At 41.4% G+C, this 22,610-nt stretch overlaps 2 non-coding genes across 2 annotated transcripts; both read right to left on the bottom strand.

The window, feature by feature from the left end:
- Positions 1 to 15,409: 15,409 nt before the first annotated feature.
- On the bottom strand, positions 15,410 to 15,482 carry Trnav-aac. Its single transcript has one exon. It is a non-coding gene; the product is annotated as a tRNA-Val (tRNA).
- A 6,700-nt stretch (positions 15,483 to 22,182) lies between these two features.
- Positions 22,183 to 22,255, bottom strand: Trnav-cac. The gene has a single exon. It is a non-coding gene; the product is annotated as a tRNA-Val (tRNA).
- Between the last annotated feature and the right edge of the window lie 355 nt (positions 22,256 to 22,610).

Raw genomic sequence — 22,610 nt, 5'->3', positions numbered from 1 at the left:
TCTTGCTGACTGTATCCTTTGCCTTACAGAAGCTTCTCAGTTTCAGGAGGCCCCATTTATTAATTGTTGATCTCAGTGTCTGTGCTACTGGTGTTATGTTCAGGAAGCTGTCTCCTGTACCAATTCATTCGAGGGTACCATCTACCTTCTCTTCTAAGAGGTACAGTGTGGCTGGATTTATGTTGAGGTCTTTGATCCGTTTGGACTTAAGTTTTGTGCATGGTGATAGATATGGATCTATCTGCAGTCTTCTACATGTCAGCATCCAGTTATGCCAGCAACATTTGTTGAAGATGCTTTCTTTTTTCCGTGGTATAATTTTAGCTTCCTTGTCAAAACCAGGTGTTTGTAGGTGTGTGAGTTAATATCAGGGTTTCCATTTCAATTCCATTGGTCTGTCTGTCTATTTTTGTGCCAATACCAACCTGTTTTCAGGACTATAGCTCTATAATAGATCTTGAAGTCAGGGATGGTGATGCCTCCGGAAGTTTCTTTATTGTACAGGGTTGTTTTGGCTATGCTAGGTCTTTTGTTTTTCCATATAAAGTTGAGAATTGTTCTTTCAAGGTCTGTGAAGAATTATGCTGGGATTTTAATGGGGATTGCATTGAATCTGTAGATTGTTTTTGGCAAGATTGCCATTTTTACTATGTTGATCCTACCTATCCAAGAACATGGGAGATCCTTCTATTTTCTGGTATCTTCTTTAATTTCTTTCTTTAAAGACTCAAAATTCTTATGATACAGGGCTTTCACTCTTTTGGTTAGCATTATTCCAAGGTTTTTATGTTGTTTGTGGCAATTGTAAAGGATGATGTGTCTCTGATTTCTTTCTCAGTGCATTTATCATCTGTATATTGTACGGCAACTGATTTTTCGAGTTAATATTGTATCCTGCCACTTTGCTGAAGGTGTTTATCAGCTGTAGGAGTTCCCTGGTAGAGTTTTTTGGGTCACTTATGTAGACTATCATATCATCTGCAAATAGTTAAAGTTTGACTTCTTCCTTTCCAATTTGTATCTCCTTGATCTCCTTTTGTTGTCTTATTGCTCTAGCTAGAACTTCAAGGACAATATTGAAGAGCTGTGTAGAGAGTGGAAAGCCTTGTCTTGTCCCTGATTTTAGAGGAGTCGAGTTTCTCTCTATTTAGTTTGATGTTGGCTGTTGGCCTGCTGTATATTGCTTTTATTATGTTTAGGTATGTTCCTGTTATCCTTGATCTCTCCAAGACCTTTATCATGAACAAGTGTTGGATTTTGTCAAAGGCTTTTTCAGCATCTAGTGAGATGATCATGTGGGTTTTCTTTCTCAGTCTGTTTATATGGTGGATTACACTGATGGATTCGCTTATGTTGAACCATCCTTGCATCTCTGGGATGAAGCCTGCTTGATTATGGTGGACGATTTCTCCGATGTGTTCTTGGATTAGATTTGCCAGTTTTTTATTGAGTATTTTTGCATCAATGTTCATGAAGGATATTGGTCTGTAGTTTTCTTTCTTAGTTGTGTCTTTGTGTGGTTTGAGTAGCAAGGTTATTGAAGCCTCGTAAAAAGAGTTCGGCAATGACCCTGCTGCTTCTATTGTATAGAATACTTTGAGGTGAATTGGTATTAGCTGTTCTTTGAATTTCTGGTAGAATTCTGCACTGAAGCCATCTGGCCCTGCGTTTTTTTTTGGTTGGGAGACTTTTGATGACTGCTTCTATTTCATTAGGGGTTAAAGGACTATTTAAATTGCTTATCCGTTCTTGATTTAATTTTGGTAAGTGAAATCTATCCAGAAAATTGTCCAATTCCTTTAGGTTTTGAATTTTGAGGAATATAGGTTTTAAAGTATGACCTGATGATTCTCTGGATTTCTTCAGTGTCTGTTGTTATGTCCCCCTTTTCATTTCTGGTTTTATTAATTTGCATGCTCACTTTGTGCTGTTTGGTAAGTTTGGATAAAGGTTTGTCTATCTAGCTGATTTTCTCGAAGAACCAACTCTTTGTTACATTGATTCTTTGTATTGTTTTCCTAGTTTCTACTTTATTGATTTCAGCCCTCAGTTTGATTATTTCCTGGCATCTGCTCCTCCGGGGTGTATTGGCTTCTTTGTGTTCTACAGCTTTCAGTTGTGCTGTTAATTCTCTAGTGTGACTATTCTCCAGTTTCTTCATGTGGGCACTTAGCGGTATGCACTTTCCTCTTAGCACTGCTTTCAAAGGTTTGGGTATCCCGTAGGTTTGGGTATGTTGTGTCCTCATTCTAATTGAATTCTAGGAAATCTTTAATTTCTTTTTTTTTTATTTCTTCCTTGATCCAGGAATGGTGCAATTGGGCATTATTCAATTTCCATGAATTTGTAGGTTTTCTGGAATTTCTATTGTTGAATTCTAACTTTAAAGCATGGTGGTCTGATAAGATACAGGGGGTTATTTTAATTTTTTTGTACCTATTGAGGTTTGCTATGTTGCCAAGTATGTTGTCGATTTTAGAGAAGGTTCCATGTGGCACTGAGAAAAAGGTATTTCTCTTAGTTCCTATGTTTCTTTGTTAAGTTTCTTTCTGGTGTTCCTGGGGTGTTGAAGTCTTCCGCTATAAGTGTGAGGTTTTATGTATAATTTGAGTTTTAGTAATGTTTCTCTTACGAATGTGGATGCCTTTGTATTTGGGCACAGATGTTCAGAACTGAAATTCTGCGATGAGTAGAATTTTGATTGATTTTAAAGTCTAATTTGTTAGATATTAGTATTGCTACCCCACTTGTTTCTTGGGTACATTTGATTGGAAAATCTTTTTCCAACCCTTTACTCTGAGGTACCGTCTCTCTTTGAAGTTGAGGTGTGTTTCTTGCAGAAGGATGGATTCTGTCTTTGTATCCATTCTGCTGCCTTTTTATAGTGAGTTAAGACCATTAATATTGAGGGATATTAATGACCATTGATTGTTCATTCTTGTTTGTTTTGGATTTGGTGGTGGTGGAATTGTGTGTGGATTTCCACCCCATTTTCTTTTGGCTGTTGGTAAAGTGAGATTATTTATTGCCTATGTCTTTCTGGTTGTAGTTAACTTCCTTGGGTTGGAGTTTTCCTTCCAGAACTTTCTGTAGGGCTGGATTGGTGGATAGGTATTGTTTAAATCTGGTTTGTCATGGAATATCTTGTTTTCTCTATCTATACTGATTGAAAGCTTTGCTGAGTATAGTAGTCTGGGATGGCATCCGTGGTCTCTTAGTGCAGGCAGAATATCTATCCAGGACCCTCTGGCTTTCAGAGTTTCCATAGAAAAGTCAGGTGTAATTCTGATAGGTTTGCCTTTATATGTTACTTGACCTTTTTCCTTTGCTGCTCTTAATATTCTGTCCTTATTTTGTATGTTTGGGATTTTGATTATTATGTGTCGAGGAGACTTTTTTGTGTGATTCACTCTATTTGGTGTTCTGTAAGCTTCTTGTACTTTCATTGGCATGTCTTCCTTTAGGTTGGGAAAGTTTTCCTTTATAATTTTGTTGAATATGTTTTCTGCACCTTTGAGTTGAGTTTCTTTACCTTTTTCTATACCAGTTATTCTTAGGTTTGGTCTTTTTCCAGTGTCCCATATTTCCTGGATATTTTGTGTTAGACTTGTTGGACTTAAGATTTTCTTTGGTTGATGATTCTATTTCTCCTAGTGTATCCTCAACGCCTGAGATTCTCTCTCCCATCTCTTGTATTCTGTTGGTTATGCTTGCATCTGCAGTTCCTGATTGTTTACCCAGCTTTTCTATTTCCAGCATTCCCTCAGTTTGTGTTTTCTTTATTGCCTCTATTTCAGTTTTCAGGTCTTGAATTGTTTCCTTCATCTGCTTGATTTTTTTTTCTTGGCTTTCCTTGCTTTCTTTAAGAGATTTGATTTCTTGCATTTTTTGGTTTGTTTTTTCTTCTATTTCTTTAAAGAATTTTCTCATATCCTCTTTGAGGCCCTCTATCATTTTCATGAAGACGTTTTTTAAGGTAATTCTCTAAGGAACTAGGACCCTTGCAGTCTCTGGGTGGGCTGGATCCCTTCTGCTAAATCTGTGTTGTGATGTTCAGGTTGTGCTGGTTTAGATTCCCTAGACTCCGGTGGTGTCATATTGGTTTTTCTGTTGTTGAACGTGTCTTCTTCCCATCCCTTCTTCCAGTGGGTGTAAAGGAGTTGCTTCCTCTTCTGGTTGGCACGAGGACCAAGGTTCCCTTCCAGTGGGTGCAAACAGGCCCAAATCTCTGATGTCTCTCCTCTTCCTGTGGATGGAGGCAGGACTGGTACCGGGGCCTTGGCAGTCTCTGGGTGGACTAGATCTTGCAGGGATGGGATCTGCCATGAGCAGTCCCCAGGCCTCAGGTGTCTCCGAACAGGGCAGAGGAAGGCGGGCCAGAAACAGGCTAAAGCTCACCTAGTCCTGTGGGCTGAGGAAGGAACTAGGACCCTTGCAGTCTCTGGGTGGGCTGGATCCCTCCGGAATGGGATCCGCAGCAGCTTGTGGCTCTATTTTCAATTTCTAAAGAATTACCATGCTAGAGGGACCTGGCTTTGACTCCTAGCACCCACATTTTGAACTCCAGTACTAGGGCATCTGTTGCCTTCTTTTGGCTACATGGGGCACTGCATGCAAATACCCATACACACAACAAATAATTACACTCTTACCTGTGGATCCTGTCAGCCTTCCCTCCCTTTGTGTCAGCCAATGGCACACAGAAACCCTTTTCCCAGGGACTCCCAGTGGCCACACTGGGCTGAAACACAGGAGCCCCTCCTCCCTACTCAACCCTGGGGACTTTGCCTCTTGGTGGGGATCCAGAGTCCCCTTAGCTCTTTTCCACTGCCCCTCTGAGCCTTTCCTCAGATCCTATCTCCATTTCTTTGTGTCACCGACCCACCCGCAGAAGCCCCTCTCCACTAGGAACCCCACAGTTACCACACTTGCCTAGGATCCAGAGTGGGCAACAACAACCAAAGAACAGAACATCCACCCAACAGAGACCAGATCAGATATCTACCCCAAGAAACAGCTCAAACATCATAACTCTATTGCCTACATGGACAGGCAAGACAATGTGTCTCCTCCAGAAGCCAGTGACCCTATTGCAATCCACCTTTAGAAATGCAATAAAGTTGAAACATAAGATGGCGGGGATGACATGGTGATTGGCCACCACAGATGCTTGACAAAGTTCTAGTTTAGACACTGCAGACCACACTTCTCCAGTAAACATTTTACTTTAATTTACAATGATCCTCACTATGTGTTATTAGAGTTTCTTTTGCCTTTCCCTTTGGGAAAATTTTAGAGACAGGGTTACTCTGTAGCTTTGGAGGCTAGTCTATAGACCAGGCTGGCCTTAAACTCACAGAGATTCCCCTGTCTCTGACTCCCAAGTACTGGGATTAAAGGTGTGCACCACCACTGCCCAGCCCTTTGGGAAATTTTGTGGGGGCTTTGGTGAAGTATGGAAATGTTTACAATGGCAGCCTCTTTAAGCAAAATATTCTTTGGGAAAGAACCCCACCACTGTGGAACTGTACAGCGTATTGACTCTGCATACAGGAGTTTAGGTGTGTCCCCCTGATTATACCAAGAACAAGAAAGTTTGAGATTTACTAACTGAACACCTGACCCCAAGAATGAAGTGTACAATCCAGATCCAGAGCCTGAGGTTATTAAGGGCAAGAGTTCAGTTAATAAGTATAGAGAATCAGAATGGTATGGTTTAATTGAAAAAGAGTAAGACAACAGGATCTTCCTCTTGGGGAGAGTATGAGGGGAACTGGCCCAAATAGAAGGCTAAGATACAAAGAAAAGAAATTAGGGAACAGCTCAGTGCTTACACTACATCATGCTCCTTGAATGAAAATTGTTCTTAAATTGCAGTGGAGTGTCTGGTCCCCAGAGGAAGTCCTTTTCCCAAGGGCGACATTTGGATAATGGCTTCCATTCCCTCAGGGTCTTGAGGAAAGTTCCTGATTGCTAAAGGGAGCCATTCTCAACTCTAGCAGGAGGAACTTGTAGCTCTTCCATTGATGGAAGAGGGCACCTGGTGGAGTTACTGAACCTTAGAGAACAACAGGCATTTGGATACTTGCTGTATTGCTTTTGTCTCAGAGAAAATGCTGTAATCGAGTTAATGATAGGCTTTCATCCTTGAATCATTGAGTTTGGTTAAAATATTGCCTATAATTAAACTATTGTGCAGTTATTGAGTAAAGGGGGTAGCCCTTTCTGAGTTAAGTGGCATTTATCCCGACTCTCCTTCAGATTGTGTTAGTCTCTTCCTTCCCTTAGCTGTCACCACACTTCCTCTTTGAGACCTGATGCCCTCTGGAGATTCTGGAATTAGACTGTGGCAATAAGACAAGGACTTCAAAATTGCAGTTATGAATATGTCCAAGGACCTTTTAAAAAAGGATATGAACAAATGTCTCATTGAAAACTATAAAAACACAAGCAGTTGGATGAAAAGATGAAACCTTTCAAGACATGAACATAGAAACTGAATTGTTGGGAGCCAAACAGCTTGGCATGAACCTTTAGGCCAAACTTGGCAAGACACACAGATATAGAACTGTCTTTTGATTATAAATGTCTTCTAGAAGCATGAGCACCCAGAAGGAAAAACATGACCCAGATATCAATCCTTTGTTCCAACCACAGGCCCACTTACCTAGGCAACCCTCCCTCGCCCCACCACCCATGAACTTTTACCCTGCCAATATTCTCCTTCTATAGTTTTCTGACATCTTGCTTAAACTAACACCTGGCTCTTGGCCTCTTCTCCCTCTCCCCTTTACCCCACTCTACTGACTATATAAGCTAGCCTGGGAAAAAATAAAATTTGCCACTTGATCAGAATCCTGTCTTGTGGTCATTCTCTTGCGTCTCTTGTCTGCATCCCCTCCCTGGATATCTTGCCCTAGATTGCTGTCCGGAGGGTTAGGACAACTACACTGAATAGTTAAAGAAAACTCAAACTGAACTAAAACTGGGGATAAAAAACTTAGGCTGTCAAATAAAAACCTTAAACTTAGCCTTATTAGCAGATTATAAGACATTGAAGAATTTGAGGAGATGATAGGATGAATAGTTCAGTCAAAGAAAACTTAAATCTAATACATACATACATACATACATACATACATACATACATACATAATACATACTAAATCAAGTCACAAAACATCCAGAAAATCTGATCAAAGGTACATAGAAAATTTTGTATTTTGAGACAGGGTTTTTCTGTGTAGCTCTGGCTGTTCTGAAACTCCCTTTGTAGACTAGGCTGGCCTCCAACTCACAGATACCTGCCTCCCTCTGCCTCCAGAGTGCCACCACCACCCAGACAGAAAAATTTTTTAACAAAATCACAGAAGAAAATTTATCCAATCTAAAGAAAGAGGTGTCTATCCAAGTACAAGAGGGACACAGTTCAACAAATAGTCAGGACCAGAAAAGAACTTCCCCAAAGCATGTATTCAAAATACTAACTATATAGAACAACAACAACAACAACAACAAAAGCAATATTAGAAGTTGCAAGGGAAAAAGATAAGTATTATAATGTCATCCCTTTATAAGTCATATAAAGGCATTATAAATTCCTGCAAAGCCTAAAACTATAAAATATTCTTATAATGGCATGCATAGTAGAATAACACCTGACTTCTCAATGGACACTTTGAAAGCCAGTAGAGCCTTACAGAAGTTCCACAACTCAGAGAGACTACAGATGCCAGCCCAAACTGCTATTGTTAGGAAGAAGAAGGAGAAGTGGTAGGGCATTACCCAATAGGGTCGGGCTGGAGTCTTGACAGGAGTGTAAGGCCTCATTCTTCTGAGACTGGAGGCAGGCTGGTCAACTTTAGTATCTTCTGAAACTTAACAGGGAAAGGTGCTGTTGGGGTCAAAATGTAAGATGGAAGATTATCTTGAGTCAGTGGCAAAAAAGATTTGAGAGGGAAAAGATGAACCCAGTGAGGAAAAATTCTTGAGCTTAGAGGTGGTTGGGGTAATCAGTATTATCCTGAAGGGTCCTGTCCACAGGGGGATTGTGACCTGGAGGGGAGAGGAGAACTTAGTCCCCAATGTTGCTTGGAGAAGGAAGGGGCATATCGTGTTGCAATAAGACTAGGTACATCCCCTCATATTAAAGCTGGATGAGGCAACCCAACAGGAGGAAAATGGTCCCAAAAGCAGATAAAAGAGTCAGAGACAGTCCCTGTTTTCACTATTAGGAGTCCCACAAGAACACCAAGCTACACAACCACACCATATATGCTGAGGAACAGGGTCCCTGACTATCTCTTCAAGTCCCTATGAGCCCTGGTTAGTTGAGTCTGTGGGCTGTTTTATTGTAGTGTCCTTGACTCCTACAAGCCTTCCTCCCCATCTTCCAGAGGATTCTTGGAGCTCCACCTAATATTTCATTCTGGGTCTCTGCATTTGCTCCCATCAGTTGCTGGATGAAGCATCTCTGATGATGATTATGCTAGGGTCCAGTCTACGAGTATAGCAGAGCAGCCTCAGTAAACATTTTATTGACACCCACTCCCCGTTGTGTTTGGTTCTATCCTAGGTCTCTCTGCTATCCATCCTTTGGTCCCTAGCCCTCCAAGCAGTCTCAGGAGTGGGCTCCTCTTGTGACATGTGTCTCAAGCTGGACAGCCACTCCCACAAGTTCTGCACCACCTTTACCCAGCACATCTTGCAGACAGGACAAATTGTAGGATGAAGGTTTTGTGGCTGGGGTGGTGTCCCAATCCCTCCATTAGAATCCTTGTCTGTTACAGAGGACAGCCTGTTTAGGCTTGGTATCTCCTCACTACTAGGAATTTTCACTAGGGTCACCCTCTTAAATTCTTGGGAGTTTCCATTGCACTAGGTTTCTACCTCACCCTGTAATGCATCACAATTCGAGTCATCTGCCACCCAGTGCTCTTTACCTCAATACCCACCCCACCTGTTCATCCCTGTCCTCCTCCAAAAAATCTATTCTGTGTCCCCTTCCTAGGAGATCCATGCATCCCCACTTTGTTACTTAGCTTCTCTGGATTTATGTGTGTATATAGAAAGGTTTTGGGTGTCCCACAACTGGGGATCTGCTTGAGAGGCTGGTAAGGGAAAAGGAGTATCAGAACATGTGGTTTGGAGACAGAGGGGAATGGCTGGCAAGCCTGAGGTCAGGCCTGATGGGGGGAAGCAAAAAAAAAAAAAAAAAGGATCCCATTTTGGTTAGGAGATCCCTTCTCAGCAAGGGGACAGGACAGGTTGGTACCACTAGGAAAGAATGGGTGAGGGGGATATTCCTACCTAAAGATGCAGTTAAGTGGTGGGTTTTGGTGAATTTGGTAAGGTTGTACCCCTACTCCAACAACAGAGGAACAAGAAGGTAAGGTAGGTCCCAAGAACTTGGTTGGGACTGAAAAAAATGACCCCGATATCCAGAAGAAAGTTGGTGGATCACCCTGATAATGTGATAACTACCAAAGGCTCTTTCCCTGAAGTGGTGGTGGTCAGACCAAGGGAGCCTGGGACCCAACAATCATCCATGGCCAGACTAAGGAGGTTGACTGAAGGGTGGTCTGTACTTGATATTCCCATGTTCCTCATGGCATGGGGACAATCAACACCCCACTGTCCTTCTTGATGAAACCACAGACAAGGTGTGTGAGGTTTACAAAGACAGTTTAGACAGGCCTGGGTGCAATGACCCTCCTGATCACATTTGTAACATGGATGTGGAGGTTTTTTGAGCCTTGGGAGGCCAGGGAGCCTGGACTTCTATTTCAGCTAGCTGAGAGGTTTTAGCCATCTTTAGGTAATTTTGTTTTCAGGCTTTTTCATCTCTTCCATGGTATAACTTAAAGGTCATACCTAAGGCTCCTGCCTATGGAGTCAGGAGTTTCTCCCTCTCTCTAGATATTTAAGTTTAGCCTTAATATCCAGGAAAGGTATTCTGACCATCAGAAGCCAGGCTATACCTGTATGTATTACAGCTCAGAAGGGAAAGGTATCCTGGCCATCGGAAGCCAGGCTATACCTATATCTCTGTTCTAGTGGGGGATGCCCACCTCCCCAGGAATGTATCAGTCCTGCTCAGAGAGAGCCATTACTGCTCAACTCTGCTCCACACTGATAAAGGGGTTTCCCCACAGAAATGTAGCAATTCTGTTCCTTCTCCAGAGAAAGTTGTTCCGTCTCTGCCCCAGTCCACTCCACTCTTAGGAGCAGAGATTTTCCAGGGTGAAGATGTTCAGGGTGGAAATTTGTCGGATTTCAGTCCTCGATCTTGGACAATTTCAGAGATTGGCTGGATTTCATGCTCAAAGATTGGTTATTTTTATGCTCAGGGATTGGTTGGTTTTCTTGCTCCAAAACTGGCTTGTGCTGAGTTGGTCAGGGGAAGAGTATATTTCTTTAGCTCTGTTTATAGGGCCAAAGTATTTTTCTTTTGCTGGATCCTTTGGCTCTGGTTTCAGGGCCAAAGTATGTTTCTTTGGTTGGCCGTTTTACCCTATAACTAAAGCCGGCAAAACCATCAATCACAATCAGCAGGGAAAGAAAAACATTCTATGACAAAGCCAAATTTAAGTAATCTCTACCTACTAATCCAGTTCTACAGAAAACTTTAGAAGGAAAACTTCAGTGTGAGGAGATTAGCCACATCCAAAAAGACACAAGGAAAAAATAATCCCAGAACAGTTCATCAAAAGGGGGTGAGGGAATTCACATCCTAAAAACAAAAGATCAGAAATCAATAAACACTGCTTATTGGTTACAGACTGACAGATTAGGTTAGAAAACAGAGACCATCTTTCTGATGAAACCAAGAAACACACCTCATTATCAAGGCTACAAATCACTTCAGGGTAAAAAATGGAAAAAGGAATTCCAAGCACATGGACCCAAGAAGCAATCAGCTGTGCTTATTTTATTATTAGACAAAATAGACTAGTAACCAAAACTGTCCAGAAGAGATAGGGAAGGACACTACATACTTTTTAAATAAAAAATCCATCAAGAAGATACTGGAAATTGTAAACTGTTATGCACCAAACACAAGGGTACTCACAAAAGAAATACTACACAGCTAAAATCACATATTTATTCACACAAAGAGATAATGGATGACTTCAATTCCCAACTTTCCTCAATAGACATGTCATCCAGACAGAAACCAGAGAAATTCTGGAGTTAAATAACATCATAAGTCAAATGGACCTGACAGACATCTACAGAACATGCCAGCTAAACACTAAAGAATACATTTTCTTTTTAGCAACTCATGGGACTTGCTCCAAAATTGGCCACATACTGGGACACAAAGCACTCCCCACAGATACAAGAAAACTGAAAAACCTCTCTGCCTCCTAACTGGTCATCAAGGATTAAAGCTGGATGTCAACAACAGCAGAAAGTATACAAACTGTTGGAAACTGAATAACTCACTACTGAATATAAAATGGGGAAATAAATTAAATCCTTTTAAAATTGAATGAAAATAAAAGCACAACACACCTATTGGACACAAGGAAGGCAGTTCTAAGAGGCAACTCCATAGCACTAAATGACTACATCAAAAGACTGGAGAGATCTCATAGTAGTAACTTAGTGACACATAAGTGTTGTTCTGAAAGGTCTAGACAATGACAAGAAGGAACAGCACCCCAACAGAGTAGATGGCAAGAAATAATGAAACTCCAGGATGAAATCAATGAAATAGAAACAAACAAACATATAAAATACAGTTCACAGAATCAATAAAATGAGTTAGTTCTTTGAGAAAATCAACATGATTGACAACCTTTTAGCCAAATTAAATAACCTACAAGGAGAAGATCAATATTAACAAAAGTAGAGATGAAAAGGGGACATTACAGCGGACACTGAGAAAATTCAGAGAATTGTAAGATATACTTTGAAAATTTATATTTTACCAATTGGAAAACTTATAAGAAATGGAATCAATATCAATTTAAATATGCCCAGAACCTCTAGTAAAATAGAAGTCCTCTATCAAAATAAAACAAAATAAAAAACCCCACCAAAACCAAACCAAATCAGGGTCAGATAGATTCAGAGCAGAATTCTCCCAGACCTTCAAAGAAGAAAGGATAACAATACTCCTCAAATTATACCACAGAACAGTATCTGAAGGAACATATTCTAATTCTTTTTTCAAAGTTACTATTATCCTGATACCAAAGCCACACAAAGACCCAATAAAAATTATGAACCAATAGACATAGATGTAAAAATTCTCAATAAAATATTGCAAACAGGATCCAAGAACATAGCAAAAAGATTATTACTGTGGTGGTTTGAAAGCAAATGGCCCTCAAAGGGATTGGCACTATTAGGAGATATGGTCCTGATGAAGTAGGTTTGGCCTTGTTGGAGGAAGTGTGTCACTGTGGCGGCAGGCTTCAAGGCCTCTTTCCTCAAGCTCTAACAGTGTGATGTGAAGTCTACTTGCCACTATATGCAAGCTACTTCTCCAGCCCCATGTCTGCCTGCATGCCACCATTTCCCATTATGATGATAATGGACCAAACCTCTGAACTGTAAGTGAGCCACCCCAACCAAATATTTTCCTTTATAAGAATTGTCCTGGTCATGGTGTCTCTTCACATCAATCGAAACCCTAAATAAGACATCTACCATCATCAAAAAGTCTTCATCCCAGAGATGCAGGGATGGTTCAATAATATAAATCAATAAACCTAATCCACCACATAAACAGACTGAATGAATAGAAACACCATCATCCCATTAGATGTATAAAGGTCCTTTGATAGCATCCAACACTCCTTCATGATGAAAGTCCTGGACAGACTAGGGATGGAAAAGAATATAATAATGGTAATTTACAAGAAGTCCACAGCCAGCACTTACCTAATAAAAGAGAAACTCCTAGCATTTCCAATAATATCAGGGAGAAAACAAGGATGTTCACTCTTTCCATATCTATTCAATTGTTAGATCCCCGGAAAGGTCAGTCCTCCAGGGTCTCAGCCCAGGACCTCGGTCACCCCAATCACCTGGCGGATTCGAAAGCTTGATGCAGACTGCACGAGGCTTTATTGTTGCTTAACGAGCTAACCCCATGTTAGCTCTGGTCTTTCATCCATCCACCATGGCAGATGGCTAGAAAGACAGCTCGAAGTTGCTGCATAGAGATCTTATAGGGCAGTGTAAGGGGAGTGTCTAGGGGTACGCACAGGCTCAGGATTGGTGTGGCTCCAGGCTTGGAGGGCTTGCCCTGTGTTGATTGGTCAACTGGTTGTTATGGCCCATAGGCCCTCCTAGGGTGGTTGCTATGCTCTGCGAGTCATTGCTGTGCACTTGTCCGTAAAGCACACCCAGAGCCGTAAAGCATAGCACAACCAGCTAACTTCTGATTGGTTCCTTGCCACAAGACAGTCATCTGACTTTCTAGTGACTAGGACAAGGTCATGGCAAGCACGTGTTACTGTCTTGGCTGCCAAATGGGGAGCTGGTCCCTTCACAATATTGTATTTGAAGCCTTATGAGACCATTAAGAAGACTGAAGGAGATTGTGGGGATACAAATAGGAAAGGAAAAAGTCAAAGTATCTTATTTGTAGATGACATGATTTTACACATTAAAGACCCTATAGATTGCACCAGGAAACTCCTGTAGATGACAAACACTTTCAGGAAAGTAGTAGGATACAATTTAGCACATAAAAATCAGCAGCCCTCATATATGCAAATGACAAACAGAAAAAGAAATCAGGGAGATAGTACCTGTCACAGAATCCTAAAAAATATCCCAGGATAACTAACCAATGAAGTGAAAGATGTGTAAATAAGAACTTTAAGATACTGAAGAAAGAAATTGAAAAAGACACTAAAAGATGGAAAAACCTATGCTCTTGGATTGATAGGATTAATACTGTGAAATTGGGCATTTTGCCAAAAGCAATTTACAGCTTCAGTGTAATCCCCATTAAAATTCCAAAACAATTCTTCATAGAAATTGAAAAAAATATTTTCAACTTTCAATGGAAATAAAAAAAAAAACCCTCAGGATAGCTAAAACAATCCTGAATGTTAAAACAACTGCTGAAAGTATCCCAGATTTCAAGTTGGATTATGAAGCCATAGTTTGATAATATTTTGTTTATGATCTAATAAAGTTTGTTGAATATCAGAATGCAAAGCTAGCCACAGCTTTAGAGGACAAGCAATGGTGGCACACAACTTTAATCCCAGCAGTCACACTAGTTAGCCACAGAAGCTGGGTAGTGGTGGCATATGCCTTCAATCCCAGCACTAGAGAAGAATATAAAACAGGAGTTCAGGGTCTCACTCTCAGCAGTCAGACTGCAGCCATGCTGAGGATAAGATTGCCCAGTCTTGGGAGACATAAGAATTCTCTAGGGCTTTGCTTTTCTGATCTTCAGCTTGAACCCCAATATCTGCCTCTGGGTTTTATTATTTGTGCTACACTATAGTAATAAAGACAGCATGATATCAGCATAAAACCAGACATATTGATCAATGGAATCAATTTGAAGTCTCGCTCATAAGTTCATATACCTACACACAACTGATTGTTGACAAAGAAGCCAAAAGGAGAACTTGGAGAATGGCAGCATCTCCAACAAATGGTGATCATCAAACTGGATGTCTACACATATAAGAACGAAAATAGCACCATGTCTATCATTCTGCACAAAACTCAGCTCCAAATGGATAAAGGATGTCAACATAAGACCAGATGCACTGAATATAATAGAAGAAAAAGTAGGGAATAGGTTTGAATTTATTGGCACAGGAAAGGACTTTCTGAACAAGGCACTGATAACACAAGCCCTGAAGATAATTAAATGAAACCTCATGAAGTTAGAAACCTCTGTTTCTAAGAATACCATCATGAAAAAAATTAAAAAAAAAAAGAATACCATCATGGAGAAAAACAGCAGAATTATACATCTAAAGGAGGCAAATTATACATGCAAATTATACATCTAAAGGAGGCTTACTATCTACTATATATAAAAACTAAAAAAACTGAACATCAGGAGAACAAGACATTAAAAATGGGCTACAGTACTAAGCAGAGAGTTCTTAAAAGATAAATGTATTTTGAGAATGACAGCAACGGATAGGGTTGAGTAATCCAAAGTGCACTTCTAGTCATTAAGAAAGTGACTGGAGGTTTAAAACTAGCAACTGGAGAATGTGGGCATCCCACTACCTCTCGGGAGCGCTATACCATTTGAGCTAATTCCCCAACTATTTGTTGTTGTTGTTGTTGTTGTTGTTGTTGTACTTTCTTTTATGCCCGGTGAATCCATTGGTCTTCACAAAGTAACATGGTGTATCTATGGCCCAGAAAAGCATAACAGTCGAGTCAAAAATGGCAGAGCCAAGATTTGAGCTGTTTCCGCCCGGTTTCGAACCGGGGACCTCTCGCGTGTTAGGCGAGCGTGATAACCACTACACTACGGAAACTAAGGGACCTCCTCAGAAAACACTGTTTCTTAATTTGGGGATATATACTCAAAGCTTACTAAATGTTCGATGATGGTATTGAATATTTTTTGTGGCATGGGCTAGCTAAATCAAAGTAACTAAGGTGACGGTGCCCTTCATCCCCAGTCCTTGGTGACCCCACTCTACTCTTCTAGTGCCACCTCAACAGCCAGATTCCACAGTGTAAATGAAGTCCTGTGAAATTTGTCCCTCGGTGGATGGTTTACCTCACTTAGGACAATGTCCTTTGTTTCTTTGGTTTCGAGTGACACAGCCGCTTTATAGTATTTATTCTCCCGTGAATAATCATTCTGGGAATTATCCTTCCGTGGATGTGAAGGAGTGAGCAGCTCAGAAGACAGGGATCCGTTCCTGTGAACAAGCAAATGTCTCAGAACTTGATTTCACTACTGTGGACACGTGCCCATGAGAGGGATGGCTCCGTGGCTCTATTTTCAATTTCTAAAGGCATTACCATGCTAGAGTATCTAAATTTGAGTCTCAGTACCCACATGGCACTTCATCAGCATTTTAAACTCCAGTACTGGGGCATCTGCCGCCCTCTTTTGGCTACATGGGGCACTGCATGCAAACAACCATACCCACAACGAATAATGACACTTACCTATGAATCCCATCAGCCTTCCCTTCCTTTGTGTCAGCCAATGACACACAGAAACCCTTTCCCCATGGACTCCTAGTGGCCACACTGGGCTGAAACACAGGAGCCCCTCCTCCCTACTCTACCCTGGGGACTTTGCCTCTTGGTGGGGATCCAGAGTCCCCTTAGCTCTTTTCCACTGCCCCTCTGAGCCTTTCCTCAGAGCCCATCTCCATTTCTTTGTGTCACCTACCCACCTGCAGAAGCCCCTCTCCACGAGGAACCCCGCAGCTACCACTCTTGCCTAGGATCCAGAGTGGTCAACAGCAACCAAAGAACAGAATATCCACCCAACAGAGACCAGATCAGATATCTAGCCCAGAAACAGCTCAAACATCATAACTCCATTGCCTACATGGACAGCCAAGACAACATGTCTCCTGGAGAAGTCAGTAAACTTATTGCAATAGGCTTTAGAAATGCAATAAAGCTGCAGCATAAGACCAGGACTTCAAAACAGCACTTATGATAGGTTCAGGGACCTTAAAAAGGATCTGAACAAATGCCTTACCAAAAACTGTGGAAACACTAACAATTCAATAAATGTGGTCTTTTGAATGAAAATGGCTCCCAAAAGCTCATAGGGAGTGGCATTATTTCAAAGGATTAGGACATGTGGCCTTGCTGGAGCAGATGTGGCCTTATTGGAGGAAGAGTGGTGCTGGGGTGGCCTTTGAGCTTTCAGAAGCTCAGTCTAGGCACAGTGGCTCATTCTGTCTTCCTACAGCCTGTGGATCTCCAAGTAGAACTCTCAGCTCCTTTCCTAGCAACATGTGTGCCTGTGTGCTGTCGTGCTTCCCGCCATGCTGATAACGAACTAAATCTCTGAAACTGTAAGCAAGCCCCAATTAAATGCTTTCCTTTACAAGAATTGCCCTGGTCATGGTGTCTCTTCACAACAATAGAAACCTCAAGACAATACAATAAAGTAAATATTTCAAGAAATGAAAGTAGCAATAGAATCACTAAAGAAAACCCAAACTGAACTAAAACTAGAAATAAAAAACTTAAGATGTCAAACAAAAACCTCAGAAGTAAGCCTCATCAACAAATTACAAGGCATTCAAGGGAAAATTTGAAGATATGGTAGACTGAACAGATAGCTCAAAGAAAATGTTAAATCTAAATAAAAATCTAGTCACAAAACGTCCAGGAAATCTGATCAAAGACACAGAAATATTTTTATTTATTTTTCTCTCACATATTAAATCACAACTGTGGTTTCTGCTCCCTTTTCTCCTCCCAGTCACTATTCTCCCCAACTACCCTCTCCACCTGATCCACTCTTCCTCTGATTCCATCCAGAAAAGTACAGGCCTCTCAGGTTAGTCAACCAAACATGGCATATCGTGTACTAGGTACATCCCCTCATATTAAAGCTGGATGAGACAACCCAACAGGAGGAAAATGGTCCCAAAAGCAGGCAAGAGAGTCAGAAACAGTCCCTGTTCCCACTGTTAGGAGTCCCACAAGAACACCAAGCTACACAACCACACCATATATGCAGAGGACCTAGGTCAGACTCATACAGGGTCCCTGACTATGTTTGTGAGTCCCTATGAGCCCTGGCTAGTTCAGTCTGTGAGCTGCTTTATTGTAGTGTCCTTGACTCCTACAAGCCTTCCTCCCTATCTTCCAGGGGGTTCTGGAGCTCCACCTAATGTTTGACTCTAGGTCTATGCATTTGCTCCCATCAGTTGCTGGATGAAGCATCTCTGATGACTGTAATGCTAGCGTCCAATATTCTTAGAAATCATTTTTTGACCACCTCTTGTGTTTGAGTCTATCATAGATATCCCCTATTCACCCTCCAGTCCCTAGCCCTCCAAGCAGTCTCAGGAGTGGGCTTCCTCTTGTGACATGTGTCTCAAGCTGGACAGTCATTGGTTGGCCACTCCCACAAGTTCTGCACCACCTTTACCCAGCACATCTTGTAGACTGGACAAATTGTAGGTTGAAGGTTTTGTGGCTGGGGTGGTGTCCCAATCCCTCCATTAGAATCCTTGTCTGTTACAGAGGACAGCCTGTTTAGGCTTGGTATCTCCTCACTACTAGGAATTTTCACTAGCGTCACCCTCTTAAATTCTTGGGAGTTTCTGATGTACTAGGTTTCTTTTTTTTAATTTTATTTTTTCTTTTTTGTAATTAATTATTTTTAGTTTAAATTAGCAACAAGCTTGCTTCACATGTCAATCCCTTCTCCCTCCCCTCCCCCAACTCTCCCCCAATCCCCCACCTGCCCCCACCCCAACCACCCTCCACTCCTCAGGCAGGGTAGGGCTCTCAATGGGGCTCCTCAAAGCCCACCACATCATCCTGGGCAGGGCTTAGGCCCTGCCCCATGTGTCCAGGCCAAGAGTGCATCCCTTAACGTGGGATGGGCTCTCAAAGTCCCTTCTTACACCAGGGAAAAATACTTAATCACTACCAGGGGCCCCCTAGAGTGTGGAGGCCTTCACATTGACATCCATGTTCAGGGGTCTGATTCAGTCCTGTGCTGGCCTCCCAGACAGCAGTCTGGGGTCCAGGTGTTCCCCCTTGTTCAGGCCAGCTGAGTCTGTGGGTTTCACCAGGCTGGTACTGACCCCTTTAATCTTTATTCCTCCCTCTCTACAACTAGGTTCCCCCGAGTTCAGTTCAGGATACACTAGGTTTCTGTCTAGCCCTGTAATGTATGACAGTTCAGTCATCCCCCACCCAGTGCTCTTTTTCTATATACCCACCCCACCTGTTCATCCCTGTCCATCCCCTCAAAAATCTATTCCATGTCCCCTTCCTAGGATATCCATGCACCCCCCCCCCTTAGAGTTCACTTTGTCACTTATCATCTCTGGATCTATGTATTGCAGCTAATATCCACTTATAAGAGAGTACATACCATGTTTGTCCTACAGAAAACATTGTTTTCTTTTTTTATTTAAATTAGAAACAAGCTGCTTTTACTGTCAATCCCAGTTCCCTTTCGATTCCCCCCTCCCCTGCTGGACCCATTTCTGCTCCCCAGGGAGGGTGAGGCCTTCCATGGGGATCTTCAAATCTGTCATACCTTTTGGAGTAGGGGCCAAACCCTCCCCTGTGTTGTCTAGGCTGAGAGAGTATCCCTTTACGTGGAGAGGGCTCCCAAAGTCAATTTGTGTACTAGGGGTAAATACTGATCCACTACCAGTGGCCCCATAGATTGTCCAGACCTCCAAACTGACCTCCTCGTTCAGGGGGTCTGGAACAGTCCTATGCTGGCTTCCCAGCTATCAATTAGAAGAAAGAGAAGGGGAGAAGAGGAGGGGAGAGGAGGAGATGAGGGAGCAGGAAGATCTAGTCAGGGGAAGAATAGAAAAGAGCAAGAAAAGAGATACTATAATAGAGGGAACCATTATAGGTTTAAAGAGAATTCTGGCACTAGGGAAACGTCCAGAGATCTACAAGGTTGATCCCAACTAACAATCTAGGCAATAGTCAAGAGGCTACCCTAAATGCCCTTCTCCAATAATGAGATTGATGACTACATTATATGGCATCCTGGTGCCTTCATCCGGTAGCTGATGGAAGCAGATGTAGACATCCACAGCTAAACACTGAGTTGAACTCTGGAATCCAGTTGTAGAGAGGGAGGAGTGATGAGCAAAGGGGTCAAGACCAGGCTGGAGAAACCCACAGAAACAGTTGACCTGAACAAGGGGTTGTTCATGGACCCCAGAAAACATTTTTATCAAAATCATAGAAGAAAATTTCCTCAATATAAATATGCTTCCAAGTATAAGAAACATATAGAACACCAAATGGACAGGGCAAGAAAAGAAAGTTCCCAAAATAATCAAAACACAAAATATACAGAACAAAGAAACAATATTAAAAATTGCAAAGGAAAAAGATCAACCTTAAAAAGGTGATTGGGGATGTCCTTCTGTATCCTGTGAATATATGTTTCTCTTATTGGTTGATGAATAAAGCTGTTTCAGCCAATGGATAGGCAGGATTTAGCCAGGCAGGAAATTCAAACAGGGATAGGGAAAGACAGTAGGCAGAGTCAGAAAGATGCCATGTAGCTGCTGAGGAAGCAAGAGAACTGGGCATCATTGGTAAGCCAAGACCACGTGGAGATACACAGATTAATAGACACAGGTTAATAAGTAAGAGAGAGCTAACCAATAAGAAGCTTGAGCAAATAGGCCAAATAGTTTATAATAATTAATATAAATCTCTGTGTATTTATTTGGGACTGAATGACTGAAGATGGGGTGAACAGAAACTGTGTCCATTGTTCAAAGAATCAATGAAATGAGTTAGTTCTTTGAGAAAATTAACATGATTGACAACCTCTTAGCCAAATTAAATAACATACACAGTGATAGTGGATGACTTCAATTCCCCACTTTCCTCAATAGACATGTCATCCAGACAGAAACCAGAGAAATGCTGGAGTTAAATAGCATAATAAGTCAAATGGACCTGGCAGACATCTACAGAACATGCCAGCTAAACACTAAAGAATACACTTTCTTTTTAGCAACTTATGGGACTTGCTCCAAAACTGGCCACATACTAGGACACAAAACAGTCCCCACAATATAAGAAATCTGAAAAACCTCTCTGCCTCCTACCTGATCACCATGGATTAAAACTGGATGTGAACAGCAGCAGAAAGTATACAAACTGTTGGAAACTGAATAACTCACTACTGAATGAAAAATGGGGGAAATAAATTAAATGCTTTTAAAATTGAGTGAAAATAAAAACACAACACACCCACACCTATTGGACACAAGGAAGGCAGTTCTAAGAGGCAACTCCATAGCACTAAATGACTACATCAAAAGACTGGAGAGATCTTATAGTAGTAACTTAGTGACACACAAGTGTTGTTCTGAAAGCTCTAGACAATGACAAGAAGGAATAGCACCCCAACAGAGTAGATGGCAAGAATAATGAAACTCCAGGATGAAATCAATGAAATAGAAACAAACAAACATATAAAACACAGTTCAAAGAATCAATAAAATGAGTTAGCTTTTTGAGACTACCTTTTAGCCAAATAAAAAAAACAAAAAAACAAAAAAACAAAAAAAACAAAAAAACAAAAAAAAAAAACATGGGCTGGAGAGATGGCTCAGTGGTTAAGGGTACTGGCTGCTCTTCCAGAGGACTGGGGTTCAATTCCCAGCAACCACATGACAGCTTACAACTGTCTGTAACTATAAGATCTGACACCCTCACACAGACAGACATGCAGCCAAAATACCAATGCAAATAAAAATAAATTATATTAAAAAAACATACAAGGAGAAGATCTGTATTAACAAAAGTAGAGAAGAAAGGGGGCTATTACAGTTGACACAGAAAATTCAGAGACTCATAAGGACAAACTTCACATGTATTTCACATATTTCACCAAATTGAAAACTTGCAGGAAATGGATGATGTCTTGATATTTACAACAAAGTGAAGTCAAGATCAATTTTGAAACAACCTAACCTCTAGAAAAGTAGAAGTAAGTGCCCAATCAAGCAAAGCAAAACAAAACAAAGCAAAGCAGGACCGATATTTTACTAGACCTTCAAAGAAGAATGAACAACACTCCTCAGCTTTTCCCACAAATAGTAACTAAAGGAACATTTCCTAATTCCTTCTTTTCAAAGCTACTCTTCGCTGATATCAAAACCACACACACAAAGACCCACCAAAAATTATAGACCAATATCACTTATGGACATAGATGCAAAAATTCTCAATAAAATACTTGCAAACAGAATCCAAGAACATATCAAAAAGTTTTTCAACCATGATGCAGAGATGGTTCAATATATGTAAATCAATAAACCTAATCCACCCATAAACAGACTGAAAGACAAGAAACACCATCATCTCATTATTTGTATACAGGGTCTTTGACAGTATCCAACAACACTTCATCATAAAAGTCCTGGAGAGAGTACTTCAATATAAGAATAGGTCTGGTCCAGAAAGACAGGTGTAGGTTCAATTGAAAATCTGAGATCTTCAAAGACTTGTAAAATAAACTAGTGTTCCCGCCCGGTTTCGAACCGGGGACCTCTCGCGTGTGAGGCGAGCGTGATAACCACTACACTACGGAAACACACCTCGGTAGAATGCCTGTCACTTTACCATTCAAGACAGAATACATTCTTGCTAAAGTCATCCAGAAGTTAAAGATCCACCTTAACAGAGAGAGAGCTGCAAAGAAAGCAACCAAACTAAAGATAAAAGGCATAGTGGAGAGGCTACATAGCCCAGAGGTGGCGTGGGAAGCCCGCCAAGGGGAGAGAGCTTAAGAGACAGAGAAGCCCGGGAGTAGAAAATCCCGCTTGGAGATGCAGCGTGCATCGCAGGGGAATCACGCGTATGCAAAACACAGGGAGTAAAGGGCCTGATCTCCCGGAGACACCTGGAGGAGAATGTTGTTGACGCTGGAGAGCTTTTGAGAGAACCCG

This window comes from Cricetulus griseus, chromosome 3 (assembly GCF_003668045.3).
Source record: "Cricetulus griseus strain 17A/GY chromosome 3, alternate assembly CriGri-PICRH-1.0, whole genome shotgun sequence".
Taxonomy (NCBI): Eukaryota; Metazoa; Chordata; class Mammalia; order Rodentia; family Cricetidae; genus Cricetulus; species Cricetulus griseus.
Note: the sequence above shows the minus strand (reverse complement) of the source record. Positions and strands in the feature narration are given on the sequence as shown.